The following is a 12,351-nucleotide window of genomic DNA, read 5'->3' on the forward strand; positions in this document are numbered from 1 at the left end:
TGCCTTATGCATTTAATATGCATGATACACATAATATTATCTGTACCTGGTATGTATTAATACAAAAACAGGTATCATTGTGTATCAGAGTGCACTTAATCTACATGAAATAACACAGTTCAGCTTTGATAAGTAATATGACACACAGTACAAGCACAAGGAATGTGTTCACAAACATTACATAATCAAAAGACAACTGTGCACCCAGACATGCACCTTAGAGCTTGTTAGCAATTTAGCATTATGCTCATAGTCCCAAAACATTTTCTTCTTCATAGACATGGGTCTAACGAGTGGAAGTTTTTGTACAATAAGCTATGTTGATGAATTTTTCTTTATACAATAAGCTGGAACGTGCCGAATACTATGCTTATGAATTTTTCATGTATAAAAAAAGAATGAGAGAATTCTGGAAAGTTCAGTGCAATTTAAACTTTCCCATGCCTCCAGCAATGCCTACAGAATCTGATGCCGTACTAGATACTTCAATTCTCATGTGGTAGCTTCTCTGGGAGCTAACAACTTCAGCAGAACTAGTTAGGTGCCATGGGAGTTTACCAGTACTAAATGCCTCAGCAAATATTCATTGTCTGTGGTCTGTAAAGAGCATACTACAATTATTCCAAAGGGGAAAACAAAGAGATTCATCTCTCAAGATACATTTTACACTGTGGAAATTAATTACAGCGACCATAATGAATACAGCCTGGGACAAATTACAAATGAAAGTATGCATGCACAAAAGGTGCATATGCATTTTTTTAAGCAAATCTAAAGAAGTGCTTAGATTTTTCAACTTTTAGATGACTTATGTGTAATTCCTTAAAGAAAGTGCACACATTCAGGTAAAATGAAAAATTAACCTTTCTAAGCCAGCCATATTGACAAACACTTGACCTCAGTATAAGTACAACCTTGCATTCTGGCAAAGGCTTGTGAAAGCTGTAACTAAAGCAGCCAGAAGAGTAATCTCAGAAGGATGTCACACTCACAAGCACATGTTCCTTACCCTTTATAAATTTGAATATGCACAACCGCACAAACGAATAGTGTACTTGTCCTGATGTCAGTATTACACTTCTGTGAGTATAGAAGCTATGAGAGCAGTAGAATCAGTTTTTCAGAATAAATAAACTTTCATTAAAACTAGCTTTAATTCTCTATTTATTATGCAGTGTATTTATTGACACTTGTTTAGTGGGAAGTCTAATTAAGCACAGTCCTTTTTCAGTGGAGGCAAGGGGGTAAAGGTCAATTATACAAACATCATGGCTCTCATTTGCATTCTTACATCATTCAGAATCAGTTTAATTTGTGAGCAATGGTTCAATTATTCAGACATCCTTGACATCAGTTATATCATTTACAATTCTGATTAAAAATAATAGTTACATGGGTAGTATATTTATTTATTTGCATTTTGATTACCGGGGAAGTCCACTGGGCTGAATTGACCCATTTTCAGTGGAGGCCCGGGGAGAAAAGCTCCAAGATTCATTATACAATGTAGATACAAATGATAGTTAATATTAAAGATCTTATGTAGAATAGTTACTCATAAATGCATTCAATATCATGCATAGTTAACAAATTCATTAAGCTTGAAGGTAGGGATCACACAGTTTCATTTGAGGAAAACAGATATGGGTTAGGTGTGGAAACAGTTTACATACAAACCTTTTAAGAAAATGTAAATATGCTTTACATACACACATCAACAGTAGAATGCTATTTACAATATTTACAAGGTTGGGCTGTGTGAGGGTAGCTGTAGGAGGTGAGAGCTTAGAGAGAAGCTATAGAAATTGTTGAGTATATGAATATATATTTTTTAAATACATGGAGGTATATGCAGTATAATAACAAAAGTATGCGTAAATTGTCAGGATTTACGTAAGAATATTTGTTACTATAAAGACTTGCTCAAAATCTAAGACATATGAAAGCACTAGAACCACCAAGGTAGAGCTACAGCTTTATTTGACAAATGTTTTAGCATCACAACACCATTAGTAAGTTTTGTTGCCATAAATATAATGTGTAAAACTCTTTCCAGAAAGTTCAAGCAGTGGCATATGCTGATACTGTTATCTGGGTATAGATCCTGCATTTTTATACAGTGATAGCTGAGAGCCAAGATTCACAATTCATCAGGAGGACAGAATTTCAAAATCCTTAAAAAAATCATCCCTAAGTTTCAAAGCAACATGTTTATCAGCAGACTTTCTTTTAATATATTACATTAAGAACTATACCCCTCACCTTCAATTCTAGGCAAAGCCTAAAATAATAGAAGTACCAAGGTCGAAGATCAAAGACAATTTTTGAAATATTACTCTAAAGATAATAGAGCAAACGGTTGTGAATGTGTATGCATTTTACAATAAAATGTATGAAAGATTATAGCCTGTCAATAATGCTAGGCTATACAAATCAGTGACTTACCAGAAAAGTCAAAAATTGTATGAGGGATAATGTAAAAATAAAGCAAAATCAGAGATAGTTAAGATCATACAATTCAGTGTCCTGGAATGAGAATTTGGTCAAAGACAAAAATAATGGTTGGGACAAACGCCCAAAAATAGGGACAGTTTTTAAATATTACTCTTAAAAACTTGTAGAGTTTCTAGAGTAAGGGTTTACATCAGCATACATTTTTTGAGAGATAGGAAGTTTGTAAATCAAATGTCTGCCATCATTTAGTTACTTCAGTCTTCAATGTTTTGTCAGAAAGCTACAAGTTTTATGAGAAACATATGAAAACTATGAGGCAAAAATCTGGGCATTCTGTGAAAATCTGGGCAGTTGAGAGGTCTAGAAGCATCAGGCCCTAATTAAGAGTGCTTACATATGAGCCATATAGTGCCTGTGTTGTACTGCTTGATTCAACTAAACCATACACATCAGGTGAACTACTGCCCTTCTTAAGGTACACTGGATCACTAGTGATACTGTCCTTGTAATGTTGGTTTACAATGAGCACAGGTTCTTCTGCAAACTGCCCCACATGTGCAAACATAGTTTGTCAATAACTTCTCTGCCTCCCTAGGTGAGACACAGAAATGTCTTTAAACTGGATTGAAATTTATCATAAGCTCATGTGGTCAAAATTGTGCTAATCAAGATGGAGCTAGTAAAAAGTAAAAAAAAATATGTTTAGGGTGCTGCACCCCATTATCACAACGTGGAGTTCTTTGTCACCCTACAGCCCTATTTATAGTTTCCTTAAAATACATATTTATTTTTTGGTTAATAGCCTTGCTGCAACATGTCAACCATGTCGATTACATGCCTTATGTTTGCTATACTCCTAAATCTGTTGTGAAACTGAGCACATTTTTTTTAAAGAAACGCTAGAGCTCACATTGCCAAGATCTAGATGTATTGTCTGCAATCTGCATCACCTCTTCTTTATGATGTATTGTAATAGAACCTGAATCTGTTCAGTACTTGTTCATGTTTTAGGTGCGTCTTCAAATAGTGCAGTCATAAACAGTGGAGTCGCCAAGGGGTCTGTGCTGGGCTCTTTCCTGTTTGATATCTACATATCTGACCTTAAAAGTGATAACAGGACCACTGGTTAGCCAGATTTGCAGATAGCTGTTAACTGCACCACCACCACCACCACCACCAGATATCTGTATCCATTAGAAGGAGCTTACCTTTGTTAATACCTGGTGTACCAAGAATGGACTTAAATTGTCTGTTTAAAAGGGTAATATTGTTCCCTTCTGTGACTCCTGTGCACTGGCCCAGAAATCAAGGAGCCTCAGTCCTCACCACTAACACCTGTGAGGGGTGTCCACATAGGGAAAGGATAATAAATACACACACAGTAAAGTACAATTTTCCTTAAGAGCACACAAAGATCACAGTCAGTCTGGGGCTGGTTTCTCCCTTTCTCTCCAGGTCCCCAATAAGACTCCCCAATGGCACAGCTATAGGGTCCAGATCACAGCCTAGTGGGCAAGAAAAAACCTCCAGCACCCTCTCTGTCCAACCAGTGCTTCGTGTCCCTGTCCAAGTAGCTGACACACACACACACTCTTTGAGATAAGAGTTATATACAACCACACAGACACACCTGGGGAAGGCTGGCACAGGTTCTCCAGCTGTGCCCCTTTTACCCAGACTGTACAGTAGAAATCACTGCCACCACCCATTAATATTTATCAGCTACCAAAAAGGCCCTTATCAAAGGGTGTCCAATTCTACTGTGCAATATTATCTAAATGGTAAGTGCAAATGAACAGTCAAGGCTTATTTGGAGTGGCTTTGTACAGTAATCACTGTAAACATGCAATATACTCTAGAGCTTAAATTATCTCTACACAAAACAGCCACAGTTGAAGGGTTTAAAATATTTAATAATAAATAATAAAAACATGAGACAATACTTCTTACTACACAGTGCTAGTCAAGAGTTCAGACACAGGAAAATGCATAAAATAATACAGTAGAATAGCTCTGACATCAGTACAGAAAACAACTGTCTAATCTTTCTATTTCCTAGCTTTTTTGAAGAGAAACACTAAAGTATAAGATCCTACTTACATACAGAACACAGGCAGAGTGCTGGTCATTTAGATGTTCTCAAGACAAATGCTCAATGCCCTCTGATTCTCTCTCTTTAAATTGATAACACAGTGCTACTTCACATTACATCATTTCTTTCTGGTTCCCAGGCTAACAGAAACTCAGAGGTTAATAGCCCTTTTGATTTTGCAGCTGGTCAGGATGCCAGAGCAATAAAAGAAATTGTACATGTAAATTCTAGCCATTAACTCTAGCCTCAAAACAATAGGCAGAATGCCTCCGTCTAGACATCTCGGCTCCTTATATCAAAGAATTTCACAATGCTTGACTTAACAGCTTTCTTACAGCAGAGTGCACTGTTGTTACTTTTTTCAGTTCAATATCCGGTACAGTCTTCATATTTAAGAGAACAAGCCTGCAGCTTACATTAATATTTACACATGACAGAATTATCTACAAAATTCTATCTAGCTAAGCTGGCAGCCTTCACCTATCTTTACCCCCCCGGAGAACTCAAGCTAGTTTTTCAAGTGACCCTTGAGAAACATTGCTTGAGAGAGTTAGGTCTATCTGAGTATACCTTACCCCATTACCTGTCTTGAGAACCCATCTGCATTGGCATTGCTAATCCCACTGCGGTGCTGCACTGACATATCATATGCTTGCAACCCTATGCTCTATCTTAGCAACTTGACATTTTCCTGGCTGGCTCTGTTTAACCATGTTAGTGGATTGTGATCTGTCACTACAGTGAATTTTCTTCCATACAGATAAGGCTGAAGTTTCTGCAGTGCCCACACTATGGCTAGACATTCCTTTTCTACAGCTGTGTAGCATTCCTCCCTGGATTGGAGCCTACGACTGAGATAAACCACTGGGTACTCTTCTCTCTCTGAAAAATCTGGCTAAGTACAGCCCCCACCCCATGGTTTGAAGCACACACCTGCACAACAAATTCTTTGCTGTAATCTAGACTGGCTAACACAAGGGGTCCTCCAAAAGCTTCTTTAAACTTATGGAATGCCTGCTTACATGCTGTGGTCCACACTACCTTATTTGTCTGTTTGTCCTTGTCAGGTCTGTGAGGGGAGCAGCTATGATACTATAACTGGAGACGAACTTTCTGTAGTACCCTGCTGTCCCTAAGAATGCCCTCACCTGCTTTTTGGTAACAGGTGCAGGCCATGCCTGAATGGTTTCTACTTTGGCAGGTTCTGACCTGATCTTACCACTCCCCACTCTATGTCCCAGGTAGGAGACTTGCCATACCCACCTGACATTTGCTCGGCTTAATGGTCAACCCTGCCCTCTGTAGTCTGCCCAGCACCTCCCTGACATGTTGAAGGTGCTCTTGCCAGGAATGGCTGTAGATGGCAATATCATCTAGGTAAACAAGGGCAAACCCTCCTGCTCCTGCTAGGATATGATCTGCCACGCTCTGGAAAGTCAATGGGGCATTTTCCATCCCAAAGGGCATCTTTGTGAACTCATACAAGCCAAAAGGTGTCACAAAGGCTGACCTCTCTCTAGCAGTGGGAGTCAAGGGCACCTGCCATTAACCCTTTTTTAGATCAGTGGTTGTAAGATACTTAGCCCCACCCGGCTGCTCTAGGGCCTCATCTGTCCTAGGCATGGGGTAAGCATCTGACTCTGTGTGACTATTTAATTTCCGGTAGTCCACTCAGAACCTGGTGCTGCCATCTTTCTTTGGTACCAGCACCACTGGGGAGGCCCAGGGACTGTTGGACTCTTGAATTACCCCTAGTTCCAACATCTCCTGTAATCTCCTCCCTCAGAGTCTGTTTGACTCTCTCAGGCACCCTATAAGGGGTATATAATATAAGGTATATAATAGGCCTTTGGGGTCCTGTATCCACCTGGTGCTGCACCAGGTGGGTGCACCCTGGTTTCCCAGTGAACATGTCCCCAAACTCCTGTAACACTGCTTGGATTTCTCGAACCTGGGTAGGAGATAGCTGCTGGGACATTGCTACCCCTTCCACTGAGGTGTCAGTCTGAGCCTCACTGAGGAGATCAGTCACCAGATCTCCCTCACACTCCTTCTGCAAGCCACTGCAAATACTCGGCACAAGCGCCTCCCTGTCATGGCAAGGTTTCGTTATGTTAACACGGTACAATTTGTGCTCCTGCCTCCTGCCTAGCAGTTCTACCATGTAGTTAACATCACTTACCTTTCTTAGCACCTGCTAGGGTCCCTCCCAAGCTGCTTGCAGCTTGTTGCATCTGACAGGAATGAGAACCATTACTTGCTGCCCTACAGCATACCCTCTAGCTCGAGCAGTCCTGTCATACCATACCTTTTCTGTTGTTGGGCTTCTGCCAGGTTCTCCTGGGCCAAGCCCATGAGTTACCTGAGCTTTGTCCTGAGGTTTAGGACATATGCTACAACAGACTCCTTGTGAGATTCACCCTCTCCTTCTCTCTCATCTCAAATTAAATCTAGAGGTCCCCTCACCCTATGCCCATACAACAACTAAATGGGTGAAAACCTGTGGATTCCTGGGGAACCTCTCTGAAGCAAACAACAGATGGGGCAAATATTTGTCCCACTTCCTCTTAAACCGGTCTGCAAATACTCGTAGCATGTACTTGATTGTAGAGTTTAACCTCTCAACCAAACCATTAGTTTGGGGATGGTAGGGGGTGGTCTTCAGGTGCTTCACCCCACAGTACTTCCACAGACAAGCCAGCAGGTCTGACATGAAATTGGCACCTATGTCAGTCAGTATTTCTTTTGGGAAACCTACCCTGCTGAAAATCTCTAACAAAGCTTTTGCCACCTTTTCTACAAAGCCACTGCCTCAGGGTATCTTGTATCATAATCTACTACCACTAGGATATACTTTTTTCCTGTGGAACTTGGGGTACTCAGAGGCCCCACAATATCCATAGCTACCCTCTGAAATGGCTCCTCAATCACAAGCAAAGGCATCAAAGGAGCTCTCACCTTGTCTCCTGCCTTGCCTACCTTTTGGCACTGCTCGCAAGTCCTGCAGTACCCTGTTACATCTCAGGAAATTCCAGGCCAATAGAAGTTCTGCATAATACGTCTCTTTGTATGTTTTATGCCCATATGATCTGCAAAGGGAATATCATGGGCTATGGCTAGAAGTACCAGATGATAGGCTCTAGGCAAAATAAGTGTTCAGTTCAGCAACATATTCACACACACTTTCATCTGCCTTGCGTCTATGCTCACAAAACTTTTTCCTATACATTTCAGGTGTTAGCTTAAAAAATTCTAACAAGCAGTTCTTAACATTAGTATAATCAAAACATTTTTGATCAGAAATTTTAGACAATACAGTTACAGCTTTACCATGGAGTAAGGGGGTCAGGAACTGTACCCAGTGCCTTTGGTCAACATCATACTATTTACATACCCTCTCAAACATATGAATGAAACTATCAAAATTATCCCCCTCTTTAAACTGGGGAAGAAATTTACTGACCTTCTGTGTTTCTGGGGTCCGGTTACTCCCTTCCCCATTACCTCCATGACTCTGGCAAAGAGTCAGCATCTCCTTTTCATACTGCCTCTGCCTTTTCTTTTCCTCAGCTTCCAGGTGTAGCAGTTTCTCATTCTCCTCAGCCTGCAAACACCGCAGTTTCTCATTGTCCTCACTCTCTAGATGCTTCAGTCTCTGCTGCTTCTATTTCCACACACTTGGCCTCCAACTCAAGTTTCTTTAGCTCCAGACAGATTTTTAAGTTCTCTGTAGAAAGGTTGAGCTGTCCATTCTCTGAGTGTGGTACATCTCCATGGCCAGTCTGATTGTCCTCCTGGTTGCTGTTTTCTGATGCAGCTGTGACCAAAGCTGCAATCATGTCTGCCTTAGTCAGGATTCCATGCACCAGTACCCTAGCCTGGCACATCTCAGCCAGCTGGCTCCTTGTCAGCTTTCCGTACTCCTCTGCTGACATGCTGCCTGCTCTCCCTGACTAAGTAACAAAAGAAATAAATAAAACAGTTGTGATCTGAACTCTGAGTATTCACTGCATGGCTGATTTAGAGTACAAAAACACCTTAAGTGATCACTGTACACAAGCTACAGGAATTCACACTACCCACACCACTACAAGCCAACTAGTATTTTCCAACAAATTAATATGTGGTGTGGATATCCCACTACTGCTACCAAATAATATGCAATGCCTGTGGACTAGCCCAGCAATCAAGGAGCCTCAGTCCTCACCACTAACACCAGTGAGGGGTGTCCACATAGGGAAAGGATAATAAATACACACACAGTAAAGTACAATTTCCCTTAAGAGCACACAGAGATCACAGCCAGTCTGGGGCTGGTTTCTCCCTTTCTCTCCAGGTCCCCAGTAAGACTCCCCACTGGCACAACTATAGGGTCCAGGTCTCAGCCTAGTGGGGAAGCTAAAACCTCCAGCACCCTCTCTGTCCAACCAGTGCTTCATGTCGCTGCTCAAGTAGCTGACACACACACACTTTGAGATAAGAGTTATATACAACCACGCAGACACTCCTGGGGAAGGCTGGCACAGGTTCTTCAGCTGTGCCCCTTTTACCCAAACTATGCGGTAGAAATCACTGCCACCACCCACTAATATTTATCAGCTACCAAAAACACCCTTATCAAAGGGTGTCCAGTTCTGCCGTGTAATATTATTATCCAAATGGTAAGTGCAAATGAACAGTCAATGTTTATTTGGAGTGGCTTTTTACAGTATCACTATATACATGCAATGTACCCTATAGCTTAAATTATCTCTACCCAAAACAGCCACAGTTGAAGGGTTTAAAAATCTTGAATAATAAATAATAAATAATAAAAATACAAGACAATACTTCTTACTAGACAGTGCTAGTCAAGAGTTCAGACACAGGAAATGCATAAAATAATACAGTAGAATAGTTCTGACATTAATACAGAAAACAACTCTCTAATCTTCCTATTTCCTAGCTATTTCTAAGAAAAACACTAAAGTCTAAGATCCTGCTTACATACATAACACAGGCAAAGTGCTGGTCAGTTGGATCTTCTCAAGACAAATGTTCAATGCCCTCTGATTCTCTCTCTTTAAATTGATAACACAGTGCTACTTTACATTACATCATTTCTTTCTGGTTCCCAGGCTAACAGAAACTCAAAGGTTAATAGTCCTTTTGATCTTGCAGCTGGTCAGAAAGCCAGAGCAATAAAAAATTATACATGTAAATTCTAGCCATTAACTCTGGCCTCAAAACAGTAGGCAGAATGCCTCCCTCTAGACATCTCAGATCCTTATTTTAGATCAAAGAATTTCACAATGCTTGACTTATCAGCTTTCTTACAGCAGAGTGCACTGTTACTTTTTTTCAGTTCAACATCCAATACAGTCTCTTCATATTTAAGAGAACAAGCCTGTGGCTTATATTAATATTTACAAATTACAGAATTATCTACAAAATTATATCTAGCTAGGCTGGCAGCCTTCACCCATCTTCACACCTTCAAAAACAGAAGTTACCCACAATGTACAGTATAGATAACAAACCCTTGCAACAAACCCTTACAAAATGAAAAGGTGGTCAAGGACCTGAGAATTTGAGTCAAAAGTTTCCTTTCCTTTGATCATCACATGACAACTGTTGTAGGCAAATCCTTCTACTTAATACAACTAGTATCCAAAGGTGTTTTGTTAAAATTCAGAGATGTCACTGTCTAGCTATGTGCAGCACTGATCAGACACAGTACATGTTCCATTCCACGTGTATCTCGAACAAGATCTCAACAAACTCAAAAAGCCCCAGAGGTTCCTAACAAAAGATACCTGTGGTCTTAAGAACCTTGTTTATTAGGAGAAGCTGAAAGTCCTGTCCTTTGCACTCCTGAGGGGTGATTATGCTTCTTGTAGCATGGTCCTTGACCTTCTGTATCTCAGTAAGACAAGCAGCTCAGCTAATACTGTTAGCAGAGACTTGAACCTTCATCAGTAGATAAACAGAACAAATGAAGAAATTTATCACCCAGCACCTCCTCCCTTCTGTGCAATAAACTTTTCTCTGCTGGTTAAACAATGCGATTCTATATCATCCTTCAAATTAAACCTGAATGACTGGATGGGTGCACTGAAATTTATTATGGGACTAAATGACATCTCCATCCTTGTGAAAAGAGGTAAAGCATCAAGGTGGGTATTGACAAGCATATATGGCCATAAGCTAAAACAGACTTGAAACATCTATGAATCCTGTGAAACCCATACATGTTCATGCCCTTTCCACTGTCAAAGCATCTTATCTGGCTTTGTTTCTTTAAATATCCCCTCCATTTCATATTGATCTGTCTTGCAAGGTAACCTGTAAATTGCTTTTCTGTGTCTCGGATACTCTGTTGCTTTCTATGACTGTTACACGTAATCTTAAATGTTTTTTCTTTTGTTTTGAAACTCACTCCTAATTATCATGTACTTTCATCCTTTCTCATCTCCACTCTGCATTCTGTCGGAGTTGTAGCCATCCCATGTGAATTCATGGACACACCTAGAGCCTTATTAATTTACAAATTACTTATTGTTAGAACATTGAAACTTATACATTTGAAAACTCTGTACAACGCATTATTATGAAATAGCTGAAGAGAAATATTACAGGATTTTTAAATAGGCAAATCAAATTATTCTGCAAGAGTTTTGTTGGAAAAATGAAAGTTCCTGTACTTTTTCACCTCTGACATTCAACTTACTGCATCAGCATAGCTAGATGGCAATATATTTAGATATACATATTTTTATTATTATTATTATTATTATTATTTTCTATTTACTTATAATCAGCCTTCTCTGCAATCCAGAGTCACCAGTAGATAAATGACATTCAATACCACTCAACCTCTTAGTACAAGAAATCTGGACAAAGAATGAGGGACAAAGGCTCCAAAATAAGGACAGGTTTTAAATACTGCTCTTATAAACTTAGAAAGTTGCCAGAATAACAGTTTTTGTTAGTATACATTTTTCTGAAGGATGTGAAGTCTGAAACTCAAACGTCTGTCATTATTTAGTGACTTCAATCCCCAGTAGTTTGCCATAAAGTCACAAAATTTATAAGGAACAGACCACAAACATGAGGTAAAATTCTGGACATTCTGTGAAACTCTGGACATTTGAGAGGTTTGTTCAAAATGCATTTGAACAAAAAAGTGCAAAGTTTTATTAGCTGCAGAATATATACTGGGGATCAGAGATTCTATAACTCATTTAAGAATCATTTTACAATATTTGGTTTCAAGCTAATTTTAAGCAGAAGTGTATTGAATTGTAATGATTCTTTAATATGAGCAGGATCAAAAAGGGGATTTCAGCTGGGGCCTGTGTATTTGATCTAATGGCATGTTCACTGTCTGACAAATAACTGATTTTAAAGAAAAGTAGGAGTATATCGTGTACGTGTTGCAGTGTTACCAGTGAGGCTCTTAATTTTTTAAACAAATTTACACTGGAAACGTGTTGCATTTCTGTTTCTATGAGTTTGAAGACCCTAACAACAAGAATGCTTGGAGCGAAATAAGTTTCTTTACAGTCAACTCATGTCTTGTCACAACAACTCTTGTTTCTGGCTTTATATTTTTATTTTATTAAAGTAGTTTATATATGCTTATACCATTATAAGAGAAGTAAAAGTGATATAGTTGTCAGGGATTCACATTTTTGCAGAATTCACAGTGACGGTATCTGGTAAGAATGCAGTGGCCTTCTATTAATGATCTACTGGTGAGCTCCATTTTCACTGTAACCACTAAAACTGAGATGGAGACATTGTTCAGGTCTTAAGGTAAAGGT

General features: G+C 39.6%; 1 protein-coding gene across 1 annotated transcript in view; it reads left to right on the forward strand.

Moving 5' to 3' along the window:
* Window positions 1-12,351, forward strand: part of SIK2 (salt inducible kinase 2) — an 811,735-nt gene that overhangs the window by 148,013 nt on the left and 651,371 nt on the right. The gene's annotated exons all lie outside the window — the stretch shown is intronic.

Source organism: Protopterus annectens, chromosome 8.part0 (genome assembly GCF_019279795.1).
Source record: "Protopterus annectens isolate FY-2018-M chromosome 8.part0, PAN1.0, whole genome shotgun sequence".
Classification (NCBI taxonomy): Eukaryota; Metazoa; Chordata; order Ceratodontiformes; family Protopteridae; genus Protopterus; species Protopterus annectens.